At 23.3% G+C, this 13,775-nt stretch overlaps 1 long non-coding RNA gene across 2 annotated transcripts; it reads right to left on the bottom strand.

Annotated features, from left to right (window-relative positions):
* Positions 1-9,687: 9,687 nt before the first annotated feature.
* On the bottom strand, positions 9,688-12,393 carry LOC149217049 (uncharacterized). 2 transcript variants are annotated; one of them, XR_016250624.1, is made up of 4 exons: positions 12,273-12,393; positions 11,936-12,173; positions 11,725-11,834; positions 9,688-9,839 (listed from the first exon to the last, which is right to left on the bottom strand). It is a non-coding gene; the product is annotated as an uncharacterized LOC149217049 (long non-coding RNA). The 2 variants fall into 2 exon arrangements; XR_016250623.1 differs by having other exon boundaries at positions 11,940-12,173.
* Positions 12,394-13,775: the final 1,382 nt, after the last annotated feature.

Genomic DNA, 13,775 nt, shown 5'->3' with positions numbered 1-13,775 from the left:
GGTTTTTATGTTTTGTAATGTTGTAATTAGAAAAAAATATATATTTTTTGTTTAGATGGGCTCATCAAAGAATATACATGAACACAAACTATCATTAATAAAATGAGTAGACCTTTTTTTTGTGTTGGAGGGGAATTCAACCCCTCCAAAAGGCTCTTAGGAAGGTTAAGTGGTAACCCTCCTTTGAGTTGTGTTCCTTGTGCTCATGGTATGATTTTCATGATCTTTATTTTATAGTAACTCCAATATGCACAAAAAAAACACATCCTTTTATTATAATAATAATTTATAAACATGTTTTAAACATCTTCCCAACATACACATAAATAGCAAAATCAATTTTATTCTTATATCTCATTTAACATTTTTTTCAATGTTTTAAACATCTTTCCCACATACACACAAATACTAAAGTCACTCTTATATTTCACATAAAGTACTTAACATTTTTTCAACATTTTAAACAACTTCCACACATGCACACAAATAGGAAATTCAATCTTATTGACATAAATTATATAACATTTATAACCTAAATTTATTTATATTTTTTAATTTCTATAATTTTTTTTTTTGGATTTTGAATTTCCTTTGATTTGTTTTTATTTGTTTACTTATATATTTTTATTTTAAGTATGTCATTAGGATATTTATATTATATTTTTTCCTTTTTCATATATATATATATATATATATATATATAATTTAATATTTACATTTACATTGATATTTTTATAAATCTAAATTAAATATTAATACATTATTTAAATCTAAATTAAATATTAATATATTATTTAGAGTGTTTGTGTTTGTAAATATTTAAATATTTTATTATTTATCTGTATAAATTTACTATATCTAAATATTTGTGTATTGGTTTTATTATTTATATATAATAAATATATTCTTGAAGGCTTATATATTTATTTATTTGGGTTATAATGTATGCTTTGGTTTTTTTATTTTGTATGTATATATGAATATATGATTTTCAAAATATATGAAATGATAGTGTTTGCATTACTTGTATGTACTTCTTTGGAATGTTTATTCTTCTATGCTTATGAATGTCTCATCTTGCATGCTTTTGAGTATTCTTTATTTGTATGTCTATGTGTTTATTGTTTGAGTATGCCTTGAGTGTTAGAGTGGTGGTTTCATTGTTTGCATGTGTTAGAGTGGTAGTTTATTGTTTACAAGTATATATAGTTATTTATCTTAAAAAGTTGTTTGTATTATCTTCAGTGCTTTTCAGTATTCCTTCATTATTTGCTTTGTGTGTGTATTCTCTGAGTATTCTTGTGTATGGATATTGTTTATTGTTTACTTGTATGTGTATGAATGTATTCTTTGTTGTATTTGTATGAGTATTATTCACTTGTATTCTAGATATGTGTATGAATGTATTCCTTCATTATTTTCTTTGTGTGTGTATTCTTTGAGTATTCTTGTGTATGGATATTGTTTACTTGTATGTGTACGAATGTATTCTTTGTTGTATATGTATGAGTATTATTCACTTGTATTCTAGATATGTGTATGAATGTATTCCTTCATTATTTGCTTTGTGTGTGTATTCTTTGAGTATTCTTGTGTATGGATATTGTTTACTTGTATGTGTCTTAATGTATTCTTTGTTGTATTTGTATGAGTATTATTCACTTGTATTCTAGATATGTGTATAAATGTATTCCTTCATTATTTCATTTGTGTATGTATTCTTTGAGTATTATTTTGTATGGATATTGTTTACTTGTATGTGTATGAATGTATTCTTTGTTGTATTTGTATGAGTATTATTCACTTGTATTCTGGATATGTGTATGAATGTATTCTTTGCTATATTTCTATGTATGTGTATGAATATGTTCTTTATGTCTATATAAATATATTCTTTGCTATATTCGTGTGTCTCTTGTTTACTTGTATTCTTGGTATGTGTATGAATGTATTCTTTGCTAAATTTGTATGTGTCTTGTTTACTTGTATTTGTATGAATGTCTTCTTCAACTTTGTATTCGTATGCGTCTTATTTACTTGTATTCCTTGTATGTGTATGAATGTATTCTTCATGTGTGTATGAATCTGTTTTTTGCTACACTTGTATGTGTCTTGCATAATTGTATTCTTTGTATGTATGTGTCTTGTTTACTTGTATTCCTTGTATGTGTATGAATGTATTCTTCATGTGTGTATGAATCTATTGTTTGCTACACTTGTATGTGTCTTACATAATTGTATTCTTTGTATGTATGTGTCTTGTCTACTTGCATTCTTTGTATGTATGTGTCTTGTTTACTTGAATTCTTTGTATGTGTATGGATGTATTCTTCATGTGTGTATAAATCTATTCTTTGCTACACTTGTATGTATGATTGTATTCTTTCTATGTGTATGAATCTATTCTTTTTGTATACATGAACCTTTCTTTGTTATATTTGTATATATATTATTTACTTGTAGATATATGAATGTAATTTGTGTGAATATATATAGTTTTAATTTATATGATTATAAATACACTATCATTATTTCTATATATAAATATATTATTTAGAATATTAACTTGTAAATACATTATTTTAAATATTTGTGAAAATATTATTATTATTATTGTTTTTGTTTTTGTTTTTATTTTTATTTTTATTTTTATTTTTATTTTTATTTTTATTTTTTATTCAATTTTTATTATTTTGTTTTTTATTTTTTATTTTTTTCCTATTTTTATCATTTTTAAAATGAAAAATAATATACATATTACATAATATTAGCCTTCCAAGCACAACCCAATTAATGGTTATCATGTTATAAAACATTATTCAAACCATGAGACTCAATGTTGAAATCCCCTAGAAAGGAACAAATAATAACATGACATTCATAATAACATCAATTTGTAATAACAAATCAATTAATTATTTAATATAAAATCAATACAATAAATAAATTAAATTAATTTTATTTAAAAATTTGTTAAGTTTAATAATTAAAAAAAAAAAAAAATCATAACACTAAAATATTAAAATATGCAATAAATGTAATTGTCAAGCATCACATATATAAAATAATATTAATTCTAAAATTCAGAATAAGCATAATAAATGTGATGTGTGTGAATATGTGGGTCAATATGTGTAATGTTTGTGGGTATGTGTATGTTTGTGTGCACCCTTTTTTTGTTGTATGAATGTATGCATGTGAGTAATTGTGCCTCATTGACAATGGATTGTGTGGGTGTGCGTGAGTGGTTAGTCCCATGTCAATGATGGACCGTTTTTGGGGTCATATAAGCTCTCACCTTCACGTGGTTGACCCTGTTAGTAGAGATTTTATATCTCCAAACCAAGAGGAGCTTTCTATATAATGTTTTTTAATTAATTTAAAGCATAACAGTAACTTTAAAACATTAAAATAGCTTTTTTTTAAATACTATTTAAATAGTTTTTATTATTTTATAAACATTTAAATCTACAACCTTATTTTATATATATATATATATATATATATATATATATATATATATAGATATATATAACAAAATTGTGTAAACTATATTAATTAGTAAAATAAAATAATATAATTTGAACAAATATGTAATTTTCCATTACAAATATCAACAATATGTTATTATATTTCACAATTAATTATTAAGTCATAATAATAAAATAAAATAAATTATAATATTTGTTCTTATAATAAATATTTTTTTTGAAAGGTGCTCTCTAATTTAATTTAGTAGGATAGAGATGTTATAATAATAATAATAATAAAATAGTGTAATGTAAACATTTTAACTGAGTCAAGATAAAATAATAAAATAAAAATAAAAATAAACCTATTAAAATAAAATAATAATAAATATGAGCCATTGTATTTAAAACTAGTGGTATTCATGTGGAACATAGCCTATTTAAATAGTGAAGTTAAACTAATAATAAAAAAGACCCATCGTATTGAAAACTAGTAGTATTCATGTAGAACATAGTGAAGTTAAATTACATGACATTGAAAGAGATCAAATATATTTTCATTGTAAAAAAAGTTTCATCTCAAAGATATTTCGTCAAGATCAAACATCTAGGCTTGGTAAATTTGGTATTAAGATGAAATCTAAATTGAATATATTAATTGATTTATCTTCCCCAAACCAAAAAGAAATTTCTATATAATATTTTTTAATTTATTTAAAACATAACATAACTTCAAAACATTAAAATAGTTTTTTAATAATATTTAAATAATAATTTTATTATTTTCAAAACATTAAAATAGTTTTTTAATAATATTTAAATAATAATTTTATTATTTTAAAAACCTATAGATATAGCAACTTAATAAAATTATAACACAATAAAATAAATATAATATTCATTTAATTTATTGTAAATGTGAAAAAGTAATTTTATTTCTCAATTGCTATATATTTTAAGTTTTAATATTTAATGAATAAATATTATTACTTATTTTATTATAATTTTACTAAAATACAATTTTCAAATATTTTAATGTTAAAATTATGTTTTATAATATTTGTAATAATATATATAGATATATTTTTTCATTGAATATATAGAATATTATAATTTTATTAAAATACAATTTTATAAAATGCATTAAATTATTCTATTTTCAACTGTTAACATTAAAAAGTTAATGTTGGTTTAATTATATTTCAAATTTTTAAATTAAATAATATTCTATATTTTATATTTTTTTAATTTTATGATATGTTATTATGATTATGTTTTAATAATCAAAAGTATATATATATATATATATATATATATATATATATATATATATAATATTTTTTATTAAATATATATTTTATAATTGATTGAAATTATATTAATTTATTTTATAGTTGTAAAATATATGATAAAATGAAAAATAGGAAATTAATGTAACCAATATTTTATTTTATAATTGTAATTATAATTATAATATAATTATATATATATATATATATATATATATATATATATATATTTTGAATATGATTAATCCATAATGAATGATATAAATTTATATTTTTTATTAAATATATATTTTATAATTTGTTGAAATTATATTAATTTGTTTTATAATTGTAAAATATATGATAAAATGAAAAAGCAGGAAATTAATATAACCAATTTTTTATTTTAACGCCAAATTTACTAAGCACCAAAAGGAATCAAATTTCTTTAGGTGGAAACTTCTTTTAGAGTTAAAAGAGATTTCATCTCTCTCGATGCTTTGTAGTTCAAAGTTAGTTCTAATTTAATTTCACACTTTAAACAAGCTATGTTCCACATGAACACCATGAGTTTTCAATACCATGAGTCATTTTTTATTTTTATTTTTTTTATTTTTACTTTTCGTTTTTATTTTATTTTTACTTGGTTAAAATATTTACATTAAATTAATCTTTTCATTTAATTTTATTTTATTTAAAAACATTTTTTTTTCCAACATCTTTACCATATAAATTAGAGAGCACTTCTCAAGACAAATATATATTTTCAGATTTAAGATTTCTGGGATTATTAACTTGTTCTAATAGTTTTTTCGGATTCATCCCATTCATATTTTGAAGATTAACTTTTCTAATCTTCAACTGAAATTCATCATCAAAATAAAATATATATTTATTTTATTTTCGAGTTAAAATAATATTTAATAACTTAATTTTAAATATATTTTTTATTACATTTTATATATTTTGTATAAGGTTATATATTTATTCACTCTTTTGAGGTTTTTAAAATAATAGAAATATTATTTAAATAATTTAAAAAATAACTATTTGAATGTTTTGAAATCAATGTTATATTTTAAATAAATTAAAAATTACTATATAGAAAATGTTTGGATATTCTCTACTAAAATTTCTATTAGGTAGGAAACTAAGATAACCAATTTAGATTTTATTTCAACATTAAATTTACCAAAAATGAAGAAAAAACTCTTTTTTAGTTTGGAGATGTAAAATCCCTACTAAAATCTCTATTAGGTTCGGAAACTAATATAACCAATTTAGAGTTTATATTAACATTAAATTTACCAAAAACGAAAGCTGTTTTTAGTTTGGAGATGTAAAATCTTTATTAGGTGGGAAACTAATATAACCAATTTAGATTTTATCTTAACATTAAATTTACCAAAAACGAAGATGGATCAAATTTCTTGAGATGAAAACCTCTTTTAGAGGAGATTTGATCTCATTTTTTATCTCTCTTGATGCTTTGTAGTTTGGAAGTTAAAATGGGATCTATTATAGTTTGATTTCACCCTTTAAATAGGCTATGTTTCACATGAATACCATGAGTATTTTTTCTTTTTATTTTTGTTTTCATTTTTTATTTTATTTTAACTTATCTTTTCATTTAATTTTATTTTATTAAAAAAAATTATTTGAAGGTTACACCATCATATATTTATTCTATTTTTAGTTTAAAATAATATTTAATAATTTAATTTATAATATTTAATTAAAAAAAAAAATCATTGCATTTGATATATTTTAAATTTTACTAAAATAAATATCAAAATGATTTATTTATTTAATAATTTAATATGAATGATAAATATGAATAATAGTTTAATTTTACATATTTTTTCATTAAATTTTATATATTTTAAATTTTAATAAAATAAATAAGAAAATAATTTATTTTGTTTTATTATTATTATTTATTTAAATCTGAATGATAAATATAATAATATATTTGTTTAAATTAGATTGTTTATTTTAATAATTAATATAATTAATTCTATATATGTGTTTAAATTATAGAAGTTTATTTTATTAATTAATATAATTTACACAATTTTGTAATTTAATCTATTTTGTAGTAAAGTTGTAGATTTAAATGTTTATAAAATAATTAAAAAAAAATATTTAAATATTATTTAAAAAATTATTTTAATGTTTTAAAGTTAATGTTATGTTTTAAATTAATTAAAAAGAATTATATAGAAAGCTCCTTTTGGTTTGGAGATGTAAAATCTCTACTAACAGGGTCAACCACGTGAAGGTGAGAGCTTATATGACCCCAAAAACAGTCCATCATTGACATGGGACTAACCACTGACCTGCACCCACACAATCCATTGTCAATGAGGCACAATTACATGCATACATTCATACAACAAACAAAGGGTGCACACAAACAACATACTCATAGCCACAAACATTACACATATTGACTCACATGTTCACACACATCACATTTATTATGCTTATTCTGAATTTTAGAATTAACATTATTTTATATATGTGATGAAGATTTAGTATAGAGATTATGATGTTGACAATTACATTTATTGCATGAGTTAATATTTTAGTGTTATGATTTTTTTTAATTTTTTTTAATTATTAAACTTAACAAATTTTTAAATAAAATTAATTTAATTTATTAATTGTATTGATTTTAATATTAAATAATTAATTGATATGTGTTATTACAAATTGAAATTATTATGAACGTCATGTTATTGTTTGTTCCTTTCTAGGGGATTTGAATATTGAGTCTCATGGTTTACATAATATTTTATAACAGGATAACCATTAATTAGGTTGTGCTTGGAAGGCTAATATTATGTAATATATATATTATTTTTCATTTTAAAAATGATAGAAATGGAAAAAATTCAAAAGTGAAAAACAAAATAATAAAAAATTGATTAAAAAATAAAAATAAAAAGAAAAACAATAATAATAATAATATTTTCACAAATATTTAAAATAATGTATTTACAAGTCAATATTCTAAATAATATATTTATATAAAAATAATGATAGTGTATTTATAATCATATAAATAAATATTTAAAAATATATATATTTACACAAATTACATTCATATATCTACACGTAAATAATATATATACAAATATAACAAACAAAGAATACAATCATACATACAAGTGTAGCAAAGAATAGATTTATACACACATGAAGAATACATTCATACACATACAAGAATGCAAGTAAATAAGACACATACATACAAAGAAAACAATTATGTAAGACACATACAAGTGTAGCAAAGAATAGATTCATACACACATGAAGAATACATTCATACACATACAAGGAATACAAGGAATACATTCATACACATATATAGAATACAAGTGAATAATACTAATACAAATACAACAAAGAATACATTAAGACACATACAAGTAAACAATATCCATACACAAGAATACTCAAAGAATACACACACAAAGCAAATAATGAAGGAATACATTCATACACATATCTAGAATACAAGTGAATAATACTCATACATATACAACAAAGAATACATTCGTACACATACAAGTAAACAATATCCATACACAAGAAAATTCAAAGAATACACACACAAAGAAAATAATGAAGGAATACATTCATACACATATCTAGAATACAAGTGAATAATACTCATACAAATACAACAAAGAATACATTCATACACATACAAGTAAACAATATCCATACACAAGAATACTCAAAGAATACACACACAAAGCAAATAATGAAGGAATATCTGAAAAGCACTCAAGATAATACAAGCAAATTTTTAAGATAAATAACTATATATACTTGTAAACAATGAAACTACCACTCTAACACATGCAAACAATGAAACCACCACTCTAACACTCAAGGCATACTCAAACAATAAACACATAGACATACAAATAAAGAATACTCAAAAGCATGCAAAATGAGACATTCATAAGCATAGAAGAATAAACATTCCAAAGAAGTACATACAAGTAATGCAAACACTATCATTTCATATATTATGAAAATAATATATTCATATATACATACAAAATAAAAAATCCAAAGCATACATTATAACCCAAATAAATAAATATATAAGCCTTCAAGAATATATTTATTATATATAAATAATAAAACCAATACACAAATATTTAGATATAGTAAATTTATACAGATAAATAATAAAATATTTAAATATTTACAAACACAAACACTCTAAATAATATATTAATATTTAATTTAGATTTAAATAATGTATTAATATTTAATTTAGATTTATAAAAATCAATATGTAAATGTAAATGTAAATATTATTAATATATATATATATATATATATATATATGAAAAATGAAAAAAAAAATTATAATATAAATATCCTAATGACATACTTAAAATAAAAATATATAAGTAAACAAATAAAAACAAATCAAAGGAAATTCAAAATCCAAAAAAAGAAAAATTATAGAAATTAAAAAATATAAATAAATTTAGGTTATAAATGTTATATAATTTATGTCAATAAGATTGAATTTCCATTTGTGTGCATGTGTGGAAGTTGTTTAAAATGTTGAAAAAATGTTAAGTACTTTATGTGAAATATAAGAGTGACTTTAGTATTTGTGTGTATGTGGGAAAGATGTTTAAAACATTGAAAAAAATGTTAAATGAGATATAAGAATAAAATTGATTTTGCTATTTATGTGTATGTTGGGAAGATGTTTAAAACATGTTTATAAATTATTATTATAATAAAAGGATGTGTTTGTGTTTGTGCATATTGGAGTTACTATAAAATAAAGATCATGAAAATCATACCATGAGCACAAGGAACACAACTCAAAGGAGGGTTACCACTTAACCTTCCTAAGAGCCTTTTGGAGGGGTTGAATTCCCCTCCAACACAAAAAAAAGGTCTACTCATTTTATTAATGATAGTTTGTGTTCATGTATATTCTTTGATGAGCCCATCTAAACAAAAAATATATATTTTTTTCTAATTACAACATTACAAAACATAAAAACAGATAATGTCTTCCACCCACCCTCGAGCAACTTTGGTATTGATAAATTTTCTGCAACATACAACATTGAAATGATATTGTTAGTATACAAATCTTTCCTAACAACTTGTAACATAATTAAATGTACAATTCATAAAAAAAAATCCATTGTTTATATATATATATATATAACACCATAAACCTATAATGCATATGAAAAATATTAAGAAAAAATATGAATATAATATTAATAATATAAAGTGATACAAATATGACATAATTTATAAATTTAACATAATAACAATTAAATCTAACTATTACATATTAAAAGTAAATTAAAAAAGCACATTTGGTAACTTTTAACTTCAATACAACAATAACATATTTTTATTAATAAAATCAGTAAATTTTCATTTAGTAAATAAAATTTTCAACAATTAAATGTTATATATATTTTTCAAATTAAAATATAAAATAAAATAATGAATAATGTGGTACATGTTTATTTTTGAAATTCTAAATGGACAATGCAGGTTCTTGGTAAATATTAGAAATTTAATAAAAAACCATGGAAAGAAAAAACATCTTGAAGCAAAAATTAATAAAACTAGGTAATAGTAAATATATTTCTATGAGTAAACATTGGAAATTTAAATAAAAAAACTTTTAATGTATAATTAATACAACTACGTAATTCAATTAATAAGAAAAATGAAAAAAGAAAATTGATTATGTGAGAGTTGCAACGTGACCCATTTTTTAGGAGATGGTTGTCAAAGTTATATGATTGTTTTATTCCATCATCATGACACTCTGTGAGTGCGCATGCGCAATACAAAAGGGTTCGTCTCATAACCAGCAGAGAGATAACAGACGAGACTCCTATTCGCCTATGGAGTTGTTATAAGTGTAAGCAGCCTGGATAAATAAATTAAAATTCTAGAACATAGACAAGCCTATCGGGTTAAATAAAGTACAACTGACAGACGAGACCCCTATTCGCCTATGGAGTTGTTATAAGTGTAAGCAGCCTGGATAAATAAATTAAAATTCTAGAACATAGACAGGCCTATCGGGTTAAATAAAGTACAACTGACAGACGAGACCCCTATTCGCCTATGGAGTTGTTATAAGTGTAAGCAGCCTGGTTAGAAGAGATGCAACGGACTCTAGAAACTTACAACGCAACAAAGAGATGCAGTGACGGACTCTAGAAACTTACAACACAACAAAACGGTACACGTTTACCTATGCAATGAAAATTCGTGCGACGGGAAGAAGTTTTAGAGGCCGCGCCACTCCCTGTTGGAAACCCGAGAACAGTTTACCATTCCAAATAACCCTATAGAATTTATATAAGAGTTGAGATGTTGGGCTGTGATTTTTTACCGATCGCAACGTAACTTGTATTATGTACTAGGGCTAAGTAGAGAGGAAATTACCACACAATTTCTTGCAATTATTCCAAAATGTTAACAGAGATTTTGGTGATGCATCATAAATAATAACAATAATAAGACCAGACTACTAACGCGTTCAGATGCATCATAAATAATAACAATAATAAGACCAGACTACTAACGCCTGCATCAAAAGGAATTTCACCAGACTACAATTCATTGACTACTAACCAGTTATATGATCCGCTTTCAACACATCCATGAGGACTTGGAAATTACACATCGATGAAGAGGTGATGATTATCGATGCAGAACAGGTGTTGTACTAGGAGGTGTAACAGAAAGTTCAGGGTATTAAATTCAAACGGTTCTGGCTTGAAGAAAGAACAAAATAATTTGAACGCCACAAATCCTAACTGAAATTCCATATAGAAGGGATGACAGAGATGCACTCCGTGGGTAGGTAGATTTTCTAAATGGAAATGGAAAATATTCACAAATAGAAATCTCAAGGAAGGATGACCACAGATGGGGGTGAGATATTTTAGCATACTAACCTGGCTTCTTAGGAAATTTTCATTTTCGATTGAAACTCTGCAAACTGATGGGCGCTGGCAAATCCTCATTCTCTGCTCCCAAAGCACCGGAAACGCTACTCCAGCAACTCCTGTATATAAAATTCCAACCCATGAGAAAAATAAACATAAAGAAGGGCCTGGCCGAATGAATTTAAAAATAGTTCAAGAAAACATTGCCATGAGTACTAACTCACTCTGGATGCATTCCATTATTTGCCACCAGTGTATATTCTCCTCTGCATGAACTTTCTCTCTCAATTAACAGACACAAAAACCACAAACATTTACACAAGACTCAACCACAACACTACACAGGACATTGATGCGTACAACACAGAACGGAACATAACATTTATGGAGCGCTCCATAAGACAGACAGACAGACACAGTGCTTGAGAGAGAAAGAACACCCATGATTGATGATTAACCTGAAGATGATTTGTGAGGTTACATAAAAATAGCCTTTCCCTCCCTGGTTAACCAAACATAGAGAACGACAAACAAATTAAAAGGAACAGAAAAATTACCTTTAATCCATTCGAGCTCGAGCTCACCCTGCTGTTGTTTGCGCACTGTATTGCAAAAATTACCATCACCTCCTCTTCCTATTTCAATTTCTTCCTCTCATTCTCCATTCATCACAATCACCACCGATCCCTCGCATTCTTCATTCATTCATTAAGCCGCGCTCATTCCTGAGTTTTATGCTTGGGTTTTTGGACTGTTGCCTTCAAATTTAAGTTTAACCAATCTTTTAATTACTAGTCATTAAACCAATCTTTTAAGTCGGTATTATTATTTTATGATTTATGATTGATATTTCATTAAAAATCTTTTAACTCGGTATTATTATTTTATAATTTATGATTGATATTGTTGTAGCTTTTTTTTACCTGCTGCGTTGTTTTTCAGTGCTGCGTTGTTTTTCAGTCCCCGTTTCTATTTTTGGGTATGGTATTTTATAATTTAGGATATTGTTGTCTTTTTTCCTGTTTGGGATAACCCTTATCCAGATTGCGGCAGATTCCCTTATCCAGATTGCGGCAGATTCCCTTCCCAACTTTGGCCCACTCATGTTTAATATTATTTATAAATTTAAGTATTATTAATAGGTTAATAATTATTTTAGAAATTCTATGAAAAGGTTTTTAATATTTGAAAATAAATAAATAAATTTAATATTAAATTTCTATAATATTTTTTTCCTATTTTTTAGAAAGTTAATAAGGTAAATGTGTTCAATGTTAAACTTTTTAGTTGAGTGTTTTTAAACAAAATTTATTTTTTTTAAATGTTCACTGTAAATAAAAACTATATATATATATATATATATATATATATATATAGTTAGGAGTTAATTATAATTAAATGCATTATTACTACTCAGAAGATAAGGTGTGTAAGAATATTTCATTCTTGCTCTTAAACATAAATAAAGTATTTCAATGTTCAGGTGAAATAATATAACTTTATATCAAACTTGAAAAGGATAAAAGTAATTAAGAGTAAAAAATAATAATAGTACGCTCACAAACACATTATGTGTATCGAGTTGACACATGTACCTTTTAGAAGAAAAATAAAATATTTTTTAAATAAGAAAATACCAACTATAATAATATTTTTTAAATAAGAAAATACCAACTATAATTAAAAATAAAAGTGAATATATCAATTTGGTTAATTATAATAATAAAAGATATTAATAATCTTATTCTCACTATGCTAGCTCCATTTATTATTTATTATTGACATTACAGCTCAAAAAAGTCGTAAACATATTTCATTGAGTGTGGAAGATATACAATTAGTATACTTCACAAAGATATTTCAATATAAGATTTCGGTAAATTATTTAATTGTATAAAGAAAATAAATAATTGAAATAAAGAAAAAATCAGTTATTTATTAATAAGAATAATAAAAAGAGACATATGCAATTTGTTCAATTCCTAATATAAAATTAATGTGACTTTCTTGGGATTTTTTGAAATCCATAGGAAGAATGAGTCCTTTTGTAATTTTTTCTC

Source organism: Pinus tabuliformis, chromosome 1_1, assembly GCF_031772625.1.
Source record: "Pinus tabuliformis cultivar Carrire ecotype Pingquan chromosome 1_1, CPIR1, whole genome shotgun sequence".
NCBI classification, from domain to species: Eukaryota; Viridiplantae; Streptophyta; class Pinopsida; order Pinales; family Pinaceae; genus Pinus; species Pinus tabuliformis.
Note: the sequence above shows the minus strand (reverse complement) of the source record. Positions and strands in the feature narration are given on the sequence as shown.